Source organism: Vanellus vanellus, assembly GCF_965231255.1.
Source record: "Vanellus vanellus genome assembly, chromosome: 4".
In the NCBI taxonomy this organism is placed as follows: Eukaryota; Metazoa; Chordata; class Aves; order Charadriiformes; family Charadriidae; genus Vanellus; species Vanellus vanellus.
The window spans coordinates 21229135-21241468 of record NC_138909.1 but is presented as its reverse complement, the minus strand read 5'-3'; the positions used below and the strand labels follow the sequence as shown (position 1 = coordinate 21241468).

The window sequence follows — 12334 nt, the reverse complement described above, 5'->3', positions numbered from 1 at the left end:
GAGGAGACTATGGGAAAGGGTTGGAAGAACAGTGTATTAGAGCTGCTCCTCGCTTTGGAGAGAGACCGGAAGAAAAAAATTGGAACAGCTAAGACGAAAGTATTATATGTCCCAAATAAACTGGACCACTAAAAATTGCTCACATTGAAGCTGTCATGATATATAAACTCTTGCGTCTCCCTCCTACAGGTGTTGATTCGTCATACTGTGCCTAAAGAGTACAGGCTTATTTTACAAGTGTAAAATTTAAGCAAGAGTGGATTCAAACAATAAGAATATTATACGACAACCTCAAATGAGTTTGCACTGTCTGCAGTGATGTGCTGTTTAGCCAGGGCTCCCTGCTACTTTACACACAGAGGCATGTGTTGGTTAATACAGCCTATTTCAAATACCTAGAGTTACTGGAACAAAAAGGGAAAACACTATCTCCAAAAGGGGGTTTTCTACTTGTGTCTGTGTCTGCACAACAGTCTGTCCAGCAGTGACTAGAAAGGAATTCACAAACAGCTTTTCTCAGCATGTAATGTAAAGCATCTATCTTTGCAAAAAGAAAACAAAAATATGTGTATGTAGGTGGGTGTCTACTGTGTCCCTCTATCAACTCCCAATTCACAGTGCTTGAAATTATAGCATCTAAGAGAAAATATAGTAGAAAGATATTTGGTAAAATAACAGCAACCATATTTCATATTGATTGTCACACCCCTGCGGACTGAAGAAGTAAATGGACCTTATCCACTCCACTGCTGGATCCATCAAAAACAGATTTACCCAAACTGTTTCACATAATGTACATGGCCCAAATTCCTGTCATCTCCTGCACAGCAAACCAAAGCCTTTCTCACAAAATGCAACAGACAAATGGAGTCAGAATGGGCCTAGTAAAGATGATGTACCTCTAAAACCTGTTTTGGACACCATGACTGAAGAGACAACTCTCCTCCTCAGCAGGCTGCAGTGTTCAGGCTACTCCCAGAAAAGGCTCATCTGTGCAGTTAAGTCCAGTGCACTGAAGTCTATTGCTAAATTCAGACTTCGGCCTGCTTCCTGAACGAAGGCACAGAATCATACATTCTGTCTGCACATTATTTACAGGTTTTGTTGAATTTACAGATTACTCTCAGATCAATAAAAATTCCAGCACCACAACTCACACTCCAGTCTCCGCTGCAGTCTTGCATCCCTAGTCAGTGCAAGGACTCAGACTTCTATGAAATTAGGGAAAACCTATCCTGTCATTTTCTGTACGTGATGTTGAGCTGTGGAGAAACATCCCTAAATAAGGCCTTCCAAATTTCTCAAATTACTGTAATTGTGGGAACAGATCTGTGATGCACAGAATACTGACATTAACCAGCTAACATAAAAATATTAAGGTTATAGTCCTGAATCATTACAAAGAACATATTGTCTGTGGGCTTTATGACTGGTTAACCTCATGCTAGTCACAGGGGCTGAAATCTCCCTTCTTCAGCAGTCTCTTTGCTTCCTTAAAGCACAAAGAGGAGCTTTTCTTTTTTCACTTCAAAGAAACAGATCATTTAGTTGGCCAAGTGCTTCTCAAGGCATTCATCCATCTTAATCATGATTGATTGCTTAAAACCAGAATTAAAGATAAGCGGGTAGAACAAGACATATGCAACATTAAGGGGGCCTACAGGAGAGCTGGGGAAGGACTTTTTACTCGGGCATGTAGTGACAGGACAAGAGGGAATGGCTTTAAACTGGAAGAGTGCAGGTTTAGATTAAACATTAGGAAGAAATTTTTCACTATGAGGGTGATGAGGCACTGGAACAGGTTGCCCAGAGAAATTGTTGGGGCCCCATCCCTGGAGGTGTTTAAGGCCAGGCTGGACATGGCCTTGGGCAACCTGGTCTAGTGGTAGGTGTCCCTGCCCATGGCAGGGGGGTTGGAACTCAATGATCTTCAAGGTCCCTTCCAACCTAAATCATTCTATGATTCTATGATTAAGGTTGATTTCACTTTCCTTCTCTGGCCAGCGCAAGAAAGAGGCTGAGTGGTAGGTAACATACAGACCACATGAAATAGCTGCACTGAATACAAGGGATCTATGCCACTTAATGATTCAGCTCTTAGAGAGCTCAGCTTAACAGAGACCCTTTCATTCAGCCCACTCCACACCTCCAGCATTGCAGCAGAATGGATCAGTATTTTCAGAGTCTGGGGACTGCCCTAGGGTCTACGTGCCACCTTGTGTCCATACCTTTGAACAGCATCTCCCAGCCCAGGCCTCCTCCAGGCATTATTCCTGATTCAAATTTCCCGGGAAGCCCTGGGCTACAAACGGGAGAAGGATTTATCCAAAACATTTCTGCAGGAGCCCTGTTGCTGCACAGGCAGCCTCACAGGCAGCATGTCTCCACCCATCACAGAATGGTTAGGGTTGGAAGCAACCTTCGGAGATCATCTAGTCCAACTCCCTTGCCAAAGCAGGTTCACCTACAGCATGTTGAACAGGAATGCATCCAGGCAGAATGCATCAACCACAAGCAGGCAAGCTCAGCTGTACTTCAGGTTAGGGACTGACAAGTGTTGTGCCCAGCAAAAGGAGGGGGACACCTGTTTCACAGGGGACAGCCCACACACCAGGCTCTCCCAATGGCCATGGTCAGGAACAAGCTAGCTCTCACCTGCATGGCTTGGCAAGTGGAAAGGCAGAAAGGCCAACCAAGAATGAGCACCAGATTGAGGAAATACCCTCAGAGCCTCCCAGAAACATGCTGCCCTGATCAGATGGGGCTTTCCAAGCACTTCCCTGGGTCACAACCACAATCTCCATTCTCTCGCCCTCTCTAGCCCTCCAGGGCCAAGCAGCCTCAGCCACTACTGCGGTGATCAAACTAAAATAGCTGGGGCATATACCCACGCAATATGCCTATTTTTTGGCTTTGCAGAGGAGGAATCATAATAGCAGGAATTTTCTTAATATAAATCCTGAGGGCTGAAACATCCCCAGAAACAAACAAAATTACTCAGGAGTTTGGTGACCAGAGCAGAAACAAATCCTGTCAGACAAATGCACTATACAGTGATATCAGATTTTTCTGGTTCTTACAGGAATTAGATTGCCTGAAATTATTACTCAGCCACTAATTACCAATGTATAAATAGCCAAGATGACAAACATTTGCCACGTAAAGACAAGTCTTGAGCTTTCCTTTGCAGAATAAATTATGAACTCAACCCAAAAATCAGACTATAAACCATTTGATTTTACATTAATTATGCACAGCTACAGTAACTACATGAGAAGAGAGCCACTACTTACCTACCTGGCTCTTTTTTGGGGGGATGGGGAGTGTGTGTGTGTGTGAACATCTCCACGAAACAAAAGGATTACACTGTAGAGCAAAGCAGCTCAGTTAACCACAATTTCCCCTTATACTGAAAACTCCCTCTTAGACCGTAACTAAACGGGTCTCCTAAGTAATATCCTAAGTAATAAAGGGTAAAAAAAAAAAAATAAATATCAGATTGAAGAAAAACAGACAAAAAAAAAAAGATAAACACAAGAGAAGTACCAATAAACAACCTGGAATCCAAACAGTTAATGATAGAGTTCTTTTTAATTTAGTGAGGTACTTAATGTACAAAGAAGCAGCTGCTAAAATAGCCAGGTTAGTCTTCTGCATGTTTTAGGGAGCTAACTCTGCAACTGGGCTGACTTAAGAAAGCAAAAAAATCACACTCACAAGGAAACTGCAGCATTTCAAACTTAACCTGTAGACTGAAGACTGAGCTGTGCTATCCATTTATCTTGGCTTCACACATGATCACAGGCCACCACAAGTACCAGAGACTTTGAATTCAGAGCACAGATGACCATCTTGCTGAGGAGTAATAATATACTGCTTTTCCTCCCCTCCACCAGTGCTGCAGGGCTGACAGGAGCGTAGCTTGGGAGAGGGCTGTGCTGGAGCGTGGTGGAGGAGGTTGTCAGCAGCCATTGATGGTGGATGTGAAGGAGGAACAACAAGCTGGCAGCATCTCCACCTCCATAAGATGCACAGCTCTGAGGCCAAGAGACATTTCCACAGGGTTGTCCTCCTGGGGAGGCCAAGCTGGCCCCAGCATTGACTGCACAGAGAGGGCTGCTTGTGAAATGAGATGTGCTTGAGGGATAAGGAAGATGGAGCTAGAAAAGGGCTGGGTGAGGACTTGCTAGCTACAGGCCTGGGGATGGAGCGCACAGAGCTGCCAGGCAGACAGGAATAGTGTCTAAGAGAGCCAGGGCATGGGAGTTCCACCAACAGTACAGCAGCCTGAGTGGGAGCTCTGAAGCTACCTGACAAAAGGTTGTGTCATGCTAATACCAAAGTAAAAGAAAAGGGGGAAAAAATAAAATAGTGGAATGAAGACTTCAAGAGCAAAAAAAATGAAAAAGCAAAAGCTAACACAGCAGAAAAAGCTGTCTGGAGAGACCTGGAATGAGAGAAAAAACAGAGCAGCCAATGAACTGATCTGTGAAAGACAGTGGGTTTAAGCCTGGTTACTTCTGGTGTTGTGAAAAGCAAGCTAGACCTGCACAGCTCACAGTTTCATACTAAAGCCAGAGGGAGAGGAGGAAGATCCTTTCAAGCCATTTTCTGATCGTTTATTCAGTTTGCTTCACTCATGGACTGAAGGCAGCTCAGAGCGTCTGCTTCACTGAGCTGCTGGCAAGGAGCCATCTTCCTGGCATGAAGCTGAAATGTGCCACTGGGCTGGGAATGCATGCCAGCACTGACTCCACAGCTCTGTGGTCCACCTTATGCCTGCACTAGGGTTCTCCTGCCACACACGTACCCAAAAGCAGCTCCTTCTCAGTATCACCTCCCAATTACCATGTTCAGTATGAGAGTTCAGATCTACTCTGTTAATGCAGATATCCATGTTATTAGGCATGTGTCATCCTCACATACCTCTGTGCCTCCTGGGTACTGTGGTACTGCATGGCAACTGGCTCCACAGGTCTGCAGGGCCTTTACTTCTGCTTCTGCTACAGTAAAATTGTTTCTTTAGAGAACCTACTCAGAACAAGAGCTGAATTATCTTTCCTAGCGCCTAGGATGGTGTGGGAATGCTGTGGGCCATACCTACTACTCCCTTGAGCAATAGCTAGCTTGGCCTGGACAGGTGGTAGAGCCCTAAGTTTACATAGTTTTTAGAGGATTTCAGCTGCCTGTGGTTTGCTTTGAATCACTGTCTGCTCAAAGCAATGACCACAGGAGCTTTACCTTTGGTCAAGCCCACTTTTCTCCTACTTATCTGAACATGCTAGCTTCAGGACAATTCCATAGAAATGTAGACTCCGGATCTTCTTTCACAGTAATGGTCACACGTGCCCACAGCTGTCCTCAGCTATGCCCATCCAGGTGCCTATCACAGCTGGAAGGGTGCCCACAGCTATGCAGAAAGGCCCAGGAGGTAGCTCTGATCTCATCACCCCACCAGCTGGATCCTTGAGCACAGGCAGCTGGGCTGCAACGCTGGCCAGAGCACTCTGCCATGGCCAGAATTCTATCCCCAACACATACAAAACAAGTGTCCCCAGCCAACAGCTCTAATTGCCAACTCAATTAAGACCCACAACTCAGCAGGGAGGTTTAGGGTTTGCTTCAGGTCTGGGAGAAGTCTGAGACCTGGGTGCAAGTACCTGAAACACTAGAACTTGTGCCAAGAGCTCCGGGCTCCACAAAACTCAAACACCAAGCCCAGAGCTGCCTCTGACTGGACAGTAAATCAGGATCTGTTTCAAAGAAGGATGATTTATTCCAGCAGACTAGAGGTTTAAAGTGGGTTCCTCCTTGTTTCTCCCTAAGCTTTCTCAAGACCTCAAGGCAGAGTTACTCTCAAACATAGGAATTTTACTTCCTTCTTCCATTGTCTCTGGCAAGCTCTGCCATACACAAACCACGTGTTAATGGAGTAAACTGGTGTGAAATGCCTCCATGGCAAGCAGGGCCCTAAAACATCACTCCCCTGGACAGGTAGCATGCTTTCCCCTCTGGAGCCCTTCTGCAGCATAAGGGTCTGACAGGAGCATTTCCAACTGTGAGTTCACTTGATAGAGCACAGGGTAAGCAAAATGCTTCTGAACTGGAACAATGGGAGAGGCATTTTAAGAGAGGGAACAAAGACAAAGAGAGGGAAGAGAAAACAATAAGTAAGTCTGTTGCAAAAGGACAAATGAGAGAACCAGTGCACAGGGACAGAGAGAGGATGCAAGAGAGACAAGATAGATGAGGTTAAACTACCATGCAAAGAGGGAGCTGGCGGGTTGCTAGGCTTCCAAGTACACTGTGCCTGTGCACAGATGCTATTTATGGGAACATGCCAGAATCAATAGGCAGAATATTTTTATTAAACATCCTTATTAATGACCTGAAACAAAGGCAAACAGCATATTAATTACAACAGCAGATGATGCTAAATTTGGAGCAGCAGTGAGAGAGCTAAGAAACACAAAAGGATCCATGCAGAAACAGGGAAAGTAAGGCACAAAATAAAGATCTGTCTGGATAGAAAAAGCAAAGTAACGTAGTTCAGAGGGCGATAACTGCAGACAGGGATCTGCAAGGAGGATGAGATGCTTGGGGAAGCGGGAGCCTGCAAGGAGGATCACCAACAGCTCGTAAAATATTCTCAGTGTGCAATATGATAAGGCAGCAAGACATCAGTGTGATTTTGAACAGCAGGCACAGAGGTATCATCTCACTGTTGGAGAGAAGCAATGAAAACTATACCAGGCAAATCGTTTAAAAATGCATGGGATGGGAGATCAACAGCATAAAACATTTGAGCCATCTTTTTCAAAACAGCTCATTATCCCCATGGCTGGATTTCCAGAAAACCTTTACTACTCCCAGCGCCAAACTCTTCTGAAAACCTGTATGTCCAGGGGACTGACCTCTTGATAAAGATATAGGGAGGTATTGCCAGAGTCTGTAGCTACTTCACAGGCATCAGGAAATCCTCCTCTGCTCTAAGTGGTTGTTTAAATTAGAGCAGATCCCTCCCCCCAAAAATGTCAACTCTTTGTATGCCGAATATCAAAATTAGAACCTCTTCTGTTTCTGAAACCTGGGACCACATTAGAAACATGGTATGTATTTACTGTTTGTAAATCCAGCAGATTCCAGATTGCTTTTGACTTTTATATGGTCGTAAAAAAACCAAATCAACCAAAACAAGCTCAACAAGCACTGCATTCACTCTGCACATCTGAACAGACAATGCTGGCTCCTGAAAGCGATGAGATGACTGGACATTCCTAGGCATAGATTACAAGAAGACACTGTGTCGGATACCAACTATCTGCATGTTACCACTGTCAAATATAACCTAGTTACATGGAGCAAATTGCAATTATCTCTGAGGGACAAAATGCCAGACATAAAAATAGTAGCGGAGAAACAAAATCAATTGCACATTAACAATGGTGCTACTGTCAGTATATGAAACATCTTTAAAATACAGAATAATGTCACGTGACCGTTCCTATGGGGTGGTGACACGCACAACCTGGCACCAACTCACACCCAGTGCCTGCAATCCCTTCCTGCACAGGGGTGGTGAGGAGAGGAGGGATAGCAGCGCCAGGAGCAGGGAAGGGAGTCAGTCCTTGCCAGTCCCACTGCTGGCATCTCTTTCATACATGGCTAAAAATCTCACAGTCCCTTGCAGAATTAAGGGATTTAGACACGACATTCAACCATAGCAAGGTGATTAAGCTGAACCTGACACAAGCCTGGAGAGCCATCATCCTCAGTTTGGTCTAGGCAAGTAGTACCAAACACAGATCCCACTACAGCCCCATTTTCCAAACAGACTTTGGGAGCTGACAAGTTTTGTGGACATTTGAGCTTTTCTGCATGTTACAAAATGCAACAAACATTTTTCTGGTCTGATGCAGCAAATCACTGACTCAGTTTTAAGTCAACTGATTACAAATCTTAGGTCAGCCAGCATGGGGATGTACTGCGTCCAGTGCCAGAAGCAGGGCAGGAACTCCAAAATCACCTCTGTCTTGCCAGTACCAACAATGGGGAAAAACACATGGGGGAAGGAGCTGGCCACTCCAAACAAGACAGATGACATGCCTTATGAGATCAGAACAGTGGCTCACCTAGCCCAATACTTTTTTTCAACAGGGGTAAGAGGACTTGCAATTCAGAGGAGACAAAAGAAAAAAAAAAAAAAAAAGGAAAAAAAATAAAAAGGGGAAAAAAAGACAACACAGCCCAGTTACTGTTGCACTAGAAATGCCTGCACACTGGTGGACTTCAAGATGTGGTGTTTTGCACAGTGTATGTGGAAAGTAATTACCAAGGCCGGAGGCTGTCCCAGATTGTTATCTCACTTGCTCTTTACCACTAGGGTGACAGATCTTGGATCAAGACAGCCACTAAATGTCAGGGCCTTAGTTTTATGTCTCGTTCTGAGGACGTCAGCCCCATTTACTATGGGGCTGGTGCAAAGCCCAGTGTAGAGAGCTCAGAACAAGCTGCACGAGCATCACTCTCTTCTAGGACTGGCCACTATCACTGACAGCTATAGCCCTAACACAGATTTTGGCAGCTGCTATTCCCATGGTATCAAGTCAGCAGATAGGGGACCCCCCCAAGCTGGGGCTGCCAGACCCCTCTTCAGACTGCTGAGCACTTCCTCTGTCTCCCCACGGCATCCCACTCAGCAGGGGTCTGGCAGACGGAAAGATCACAAGCCAGCAAAGAAAGCCAGGAGCACCAACAATGAAACACAGACCAGAAAAACACCCAGTGTACTCAATGTGGTGAGAAACAGAGCAGAAGAAATCTGGATCCTCCAGCGACAAAACCACAGCCTGTTTGAACCTCTTGTTTGAACAAGAGGTTTGCGCTTGTCTTTCTCCCAAGCTTTGTGTCTGCCCACAGCCACTTCCTTCCAGCCCCCTGATGCAAAGCCCCGCTCACAACCAACCTGCAGTGTTGTTTTATATGTGCTCAGGAAGCTGTTCCTCAAGCGGCGTCCTTGACTTTCAGTTGCTATCGTGGAAAATATCGCTTAGCTCTCCTACTGTCATCATTTTGAGGACAGCTTCAGAAGCATACAGCACCTTGGTTCTGCTAGAGGTCTCACTGCTGGCCAATGACACTACCAACACTGTTTAGCCTACAAGATCTGATGTGTTCCCAGCCCCAGGGGGGAGTGCTTGAAGTTACATTCAGCAAAGGCTTATACATTTTTGCACACACAGTCTCTAGTATTTCAAGGATCAGAAGGCAAGATCCCATGGATACGGGAGGGAGTAATTTCTTAAGAAGATGTTGTAATAAGTAATTTGGCAAAAATTTTGCTTCAGCTAAAATGAATGTGTGCTCGCTATGGCTTCAGCTAAGATGGGTGTGTGCTTGCTATGTGTTTGGAAAAGGGATAGTTTTAAATAGGATATCAGACGAAAGCAACAGTTAGAACTACCGAAAATTTGCAGAACAAAGGGTGGTGTAGTTGGCTGGGATGGCCACAGAAGTGTAAAGAATGAAGAAGCCACAAGAAGGACATGGTGATAAAGACTTTGGCCCTCCCTCCATGGACTATCAGGAAGACCCCTGAGGGAGCATACTGCCTGGGAGGGGGGCATGTTGCATTCCCAGAACTCATTGATTATGTATTTGGGGGTGGGTCACGTTCCAAAAACTCATTGATTATGCAAACTATGTTCCAAGAAGAAACATGAATAATTATAAGGAATACGAAATAAAAACAAGCGGTTGTAAAGGGAAAAATGAGACACAGGAGGAGAAATCCCCTGTGTAACTCCCAGCGCTGCAATAAATATTCTTTGCTCCACCGAATTTGCCCCGGACTAAAATTCAATACAGTGAGCGCGTTTCTCACAATGTGAATTCTAATGGCACTAATGGCCAATAAAGCACATCTTTTGCTTGGGGAAGAAAAATTAACAAACACGAGGGCTGTGCTTCACCTGTAGACATCCGTTACCTCTTCAACAGGAGGGCAGCTGAAAACAACTGACCTTAAAAATGCTGTTGCATGATGAAGGCATCTTGTGGCATGACATCGTTCAGTGGAAACGCTCTCCACGGCTGGAGTAGCCAGCAAAGTCTCAGGCAAACCTCTGTGTGAAAGCCTGACAAGAAATTTTCATCTCAGCACAGGCCATTTATTTTTCATCCCTGTATATAAAGGGATATGACGACTTGCTTGTATAAATAATTATTTGAGGATTAAAAATAACAGGGATGGACTTGCAACATCTGTCCGTTTCCACACCAGCATTTTACCTCTGCTTATTCAGCCAAATCAAAATTGTTTGCTAAAGAATTTTAATAACCAAATGCATAAAATCCAAGGTCTTCCATCAGGCTACGAGAACTGCATCAGAAATACAAACAGCGAGTTTCTCAAGCACACAATGAGCATCACAAAACTAACTGATCACCATAAGTATGTAATACTTCTGTATCTTACGATTAGGATTTTTTCCTTTCTACCCTGCACCTGCCTTCTCTTCCTCACTTGTGGGCTTCTGCTGTTATTCAGTGGCAGATTTAGGAATAATCAGCTAATCTGACCAAACCAGGGGAAGCACTTCCAGTAGTGTTGAGTGGTGCCTAACTCCATTCCCACTGAAATTCAGGGCAGTACTGCCATCTATTTCAGTAGCTGTACCATGCTTAGCCTCTTCTGAACATCTCAAAGATCCTCCACTTTACTACGCAGACAGACAGGAGTAGAAGATTCTCTCCTGATTCAACGTCAGGGCTCAGACCACAAATGCACCAAATAATTTCATGGTGCCTGGAACCACAACACTTTTTTGTTATTTCATTAGATTAACACCAAGTTTTGGGATACATTTTCTTAAAATGTGGTGTCTGCCCCCAGAAAGGAAAGCCAAAATAGATCAACACTATGTCAAATTAGATCAACACTTGGTCTATCCAACACCTCATTTAAAAACACTGGTTGATGTCACACACTGCATTGGTGGGAGGGTCAGGGCCAACATGCAGCATTATTAGGTCTAGATTAGATATCAAGTCTCCAGTACACATCTCTACTTCTGTCACCTTCCAAGGCAACCTTGGAGATCTCTTCCTCCACAGCAGAGAGACATGAGGAGCAGTAACACAGCACTTTATCCATATCATCCTACCAAAAAGCATGATTTCCTGACCTGGAACTACATTTACTAAGGAGGGAGAAATTTTCCACCTTAGTCCCTAAACTGTTGCCAAGAAGAAATGTTGAATTAGTGCTCTGGCCCTGGGTTTTCTTGGAAGGACACACTCCTCTGCTGGTAGACAGAGTCAATTGGCCAACCCACTGTACGCTGAGCCCTGCTAACTGTCAAAGGCTGGCATCAAGAGCACCTTGGGCTGGATTCAAACTAGCAACTGAGAACTAAAAAGCAGTTTGCAGCATCACCAATTCCCTGAGCCACCCCCCATACAGTGCATGCCAGCTCTCGCAGGGAGCTGTGCATTCCTGTGAAGACGAAACGTGAAATCTCAGGCCAGAAGCGAGGTCATCTAAAATGAAATCTACACATGCTCTGAGATACTCTAAATTGAACCAAGAGAGAAAGAGATAAGAGGAAGCACATCAAAGGCAAAGGGGAAGCTGAGTTTTAGAGCTGCAGAGAAGATGAGTTCAGATGAGGCCCCTTTCCTGCCCCTTTGTACTGCAGTGGAGGAGGCTCCAGGAGAAGCCATCTGTCGCATCTTCTTGGCCTTGCCATCACCAGCTCATGAAATCCAGGCTGTCTCTGCCTGGATGCACGTGCCTGTGCATGCATTTTCAAGAACATTCCCCAGAGCCAGCCCTTTTGGCTGAGTATACGAAAGACTTTATTCTGGTTGGAATAGCAGAAATGTTCACATTGACAACTGCAGCCAATGTGACATAAATGAAGCCAACAGAGCCATGGAAATCGCGGCTGACAGCAAGTATTCCACCAAATGCTAAAATTCCCCTAGGAAGCAAATACAGATTCCCTGAACTCACCAGCAACTGAAGATTGCCTTAAGATGACAAACAGTTTATATATATTTTTAGATCAAAAGAGAATGCTCTGGTTTCACTGAAATTTTTGATGCTTATGTGTAGCCTCTCTCAGCTCAGCTGAATCCTGCATCATCACAAAACCATGGGCAGATTTCACTTCTCTGCCAGTGACCTCACTGCTGTCCTCAATCCACACGCCAGCTAGGGCTCCGGTGGTTTTTAAGTGCTCTATAAATGCCAAGAAAGAATTAATGCCAATTTTGTCTCTTTTTTTTCAAGGACAGAGCAAAGAAAAAGCATGGTTAAGCACAGCACCCC

General features: G+C 44.8%; 1 protein-coding gene across 1 annotated transcript in view; it reads right to left on the bottom strand.

The window, feature by feature from the left end:
- The window catches only part of SCD5 (stearoyl-CoA desaturase 5), a 33169-nt gene that overhangs the window by 10975 nt on the left and 9860 nt on the right, over window positions 1-12334 (bottom strand). The gene's annotated exons all lie outside the window — the stretch shown is intronic.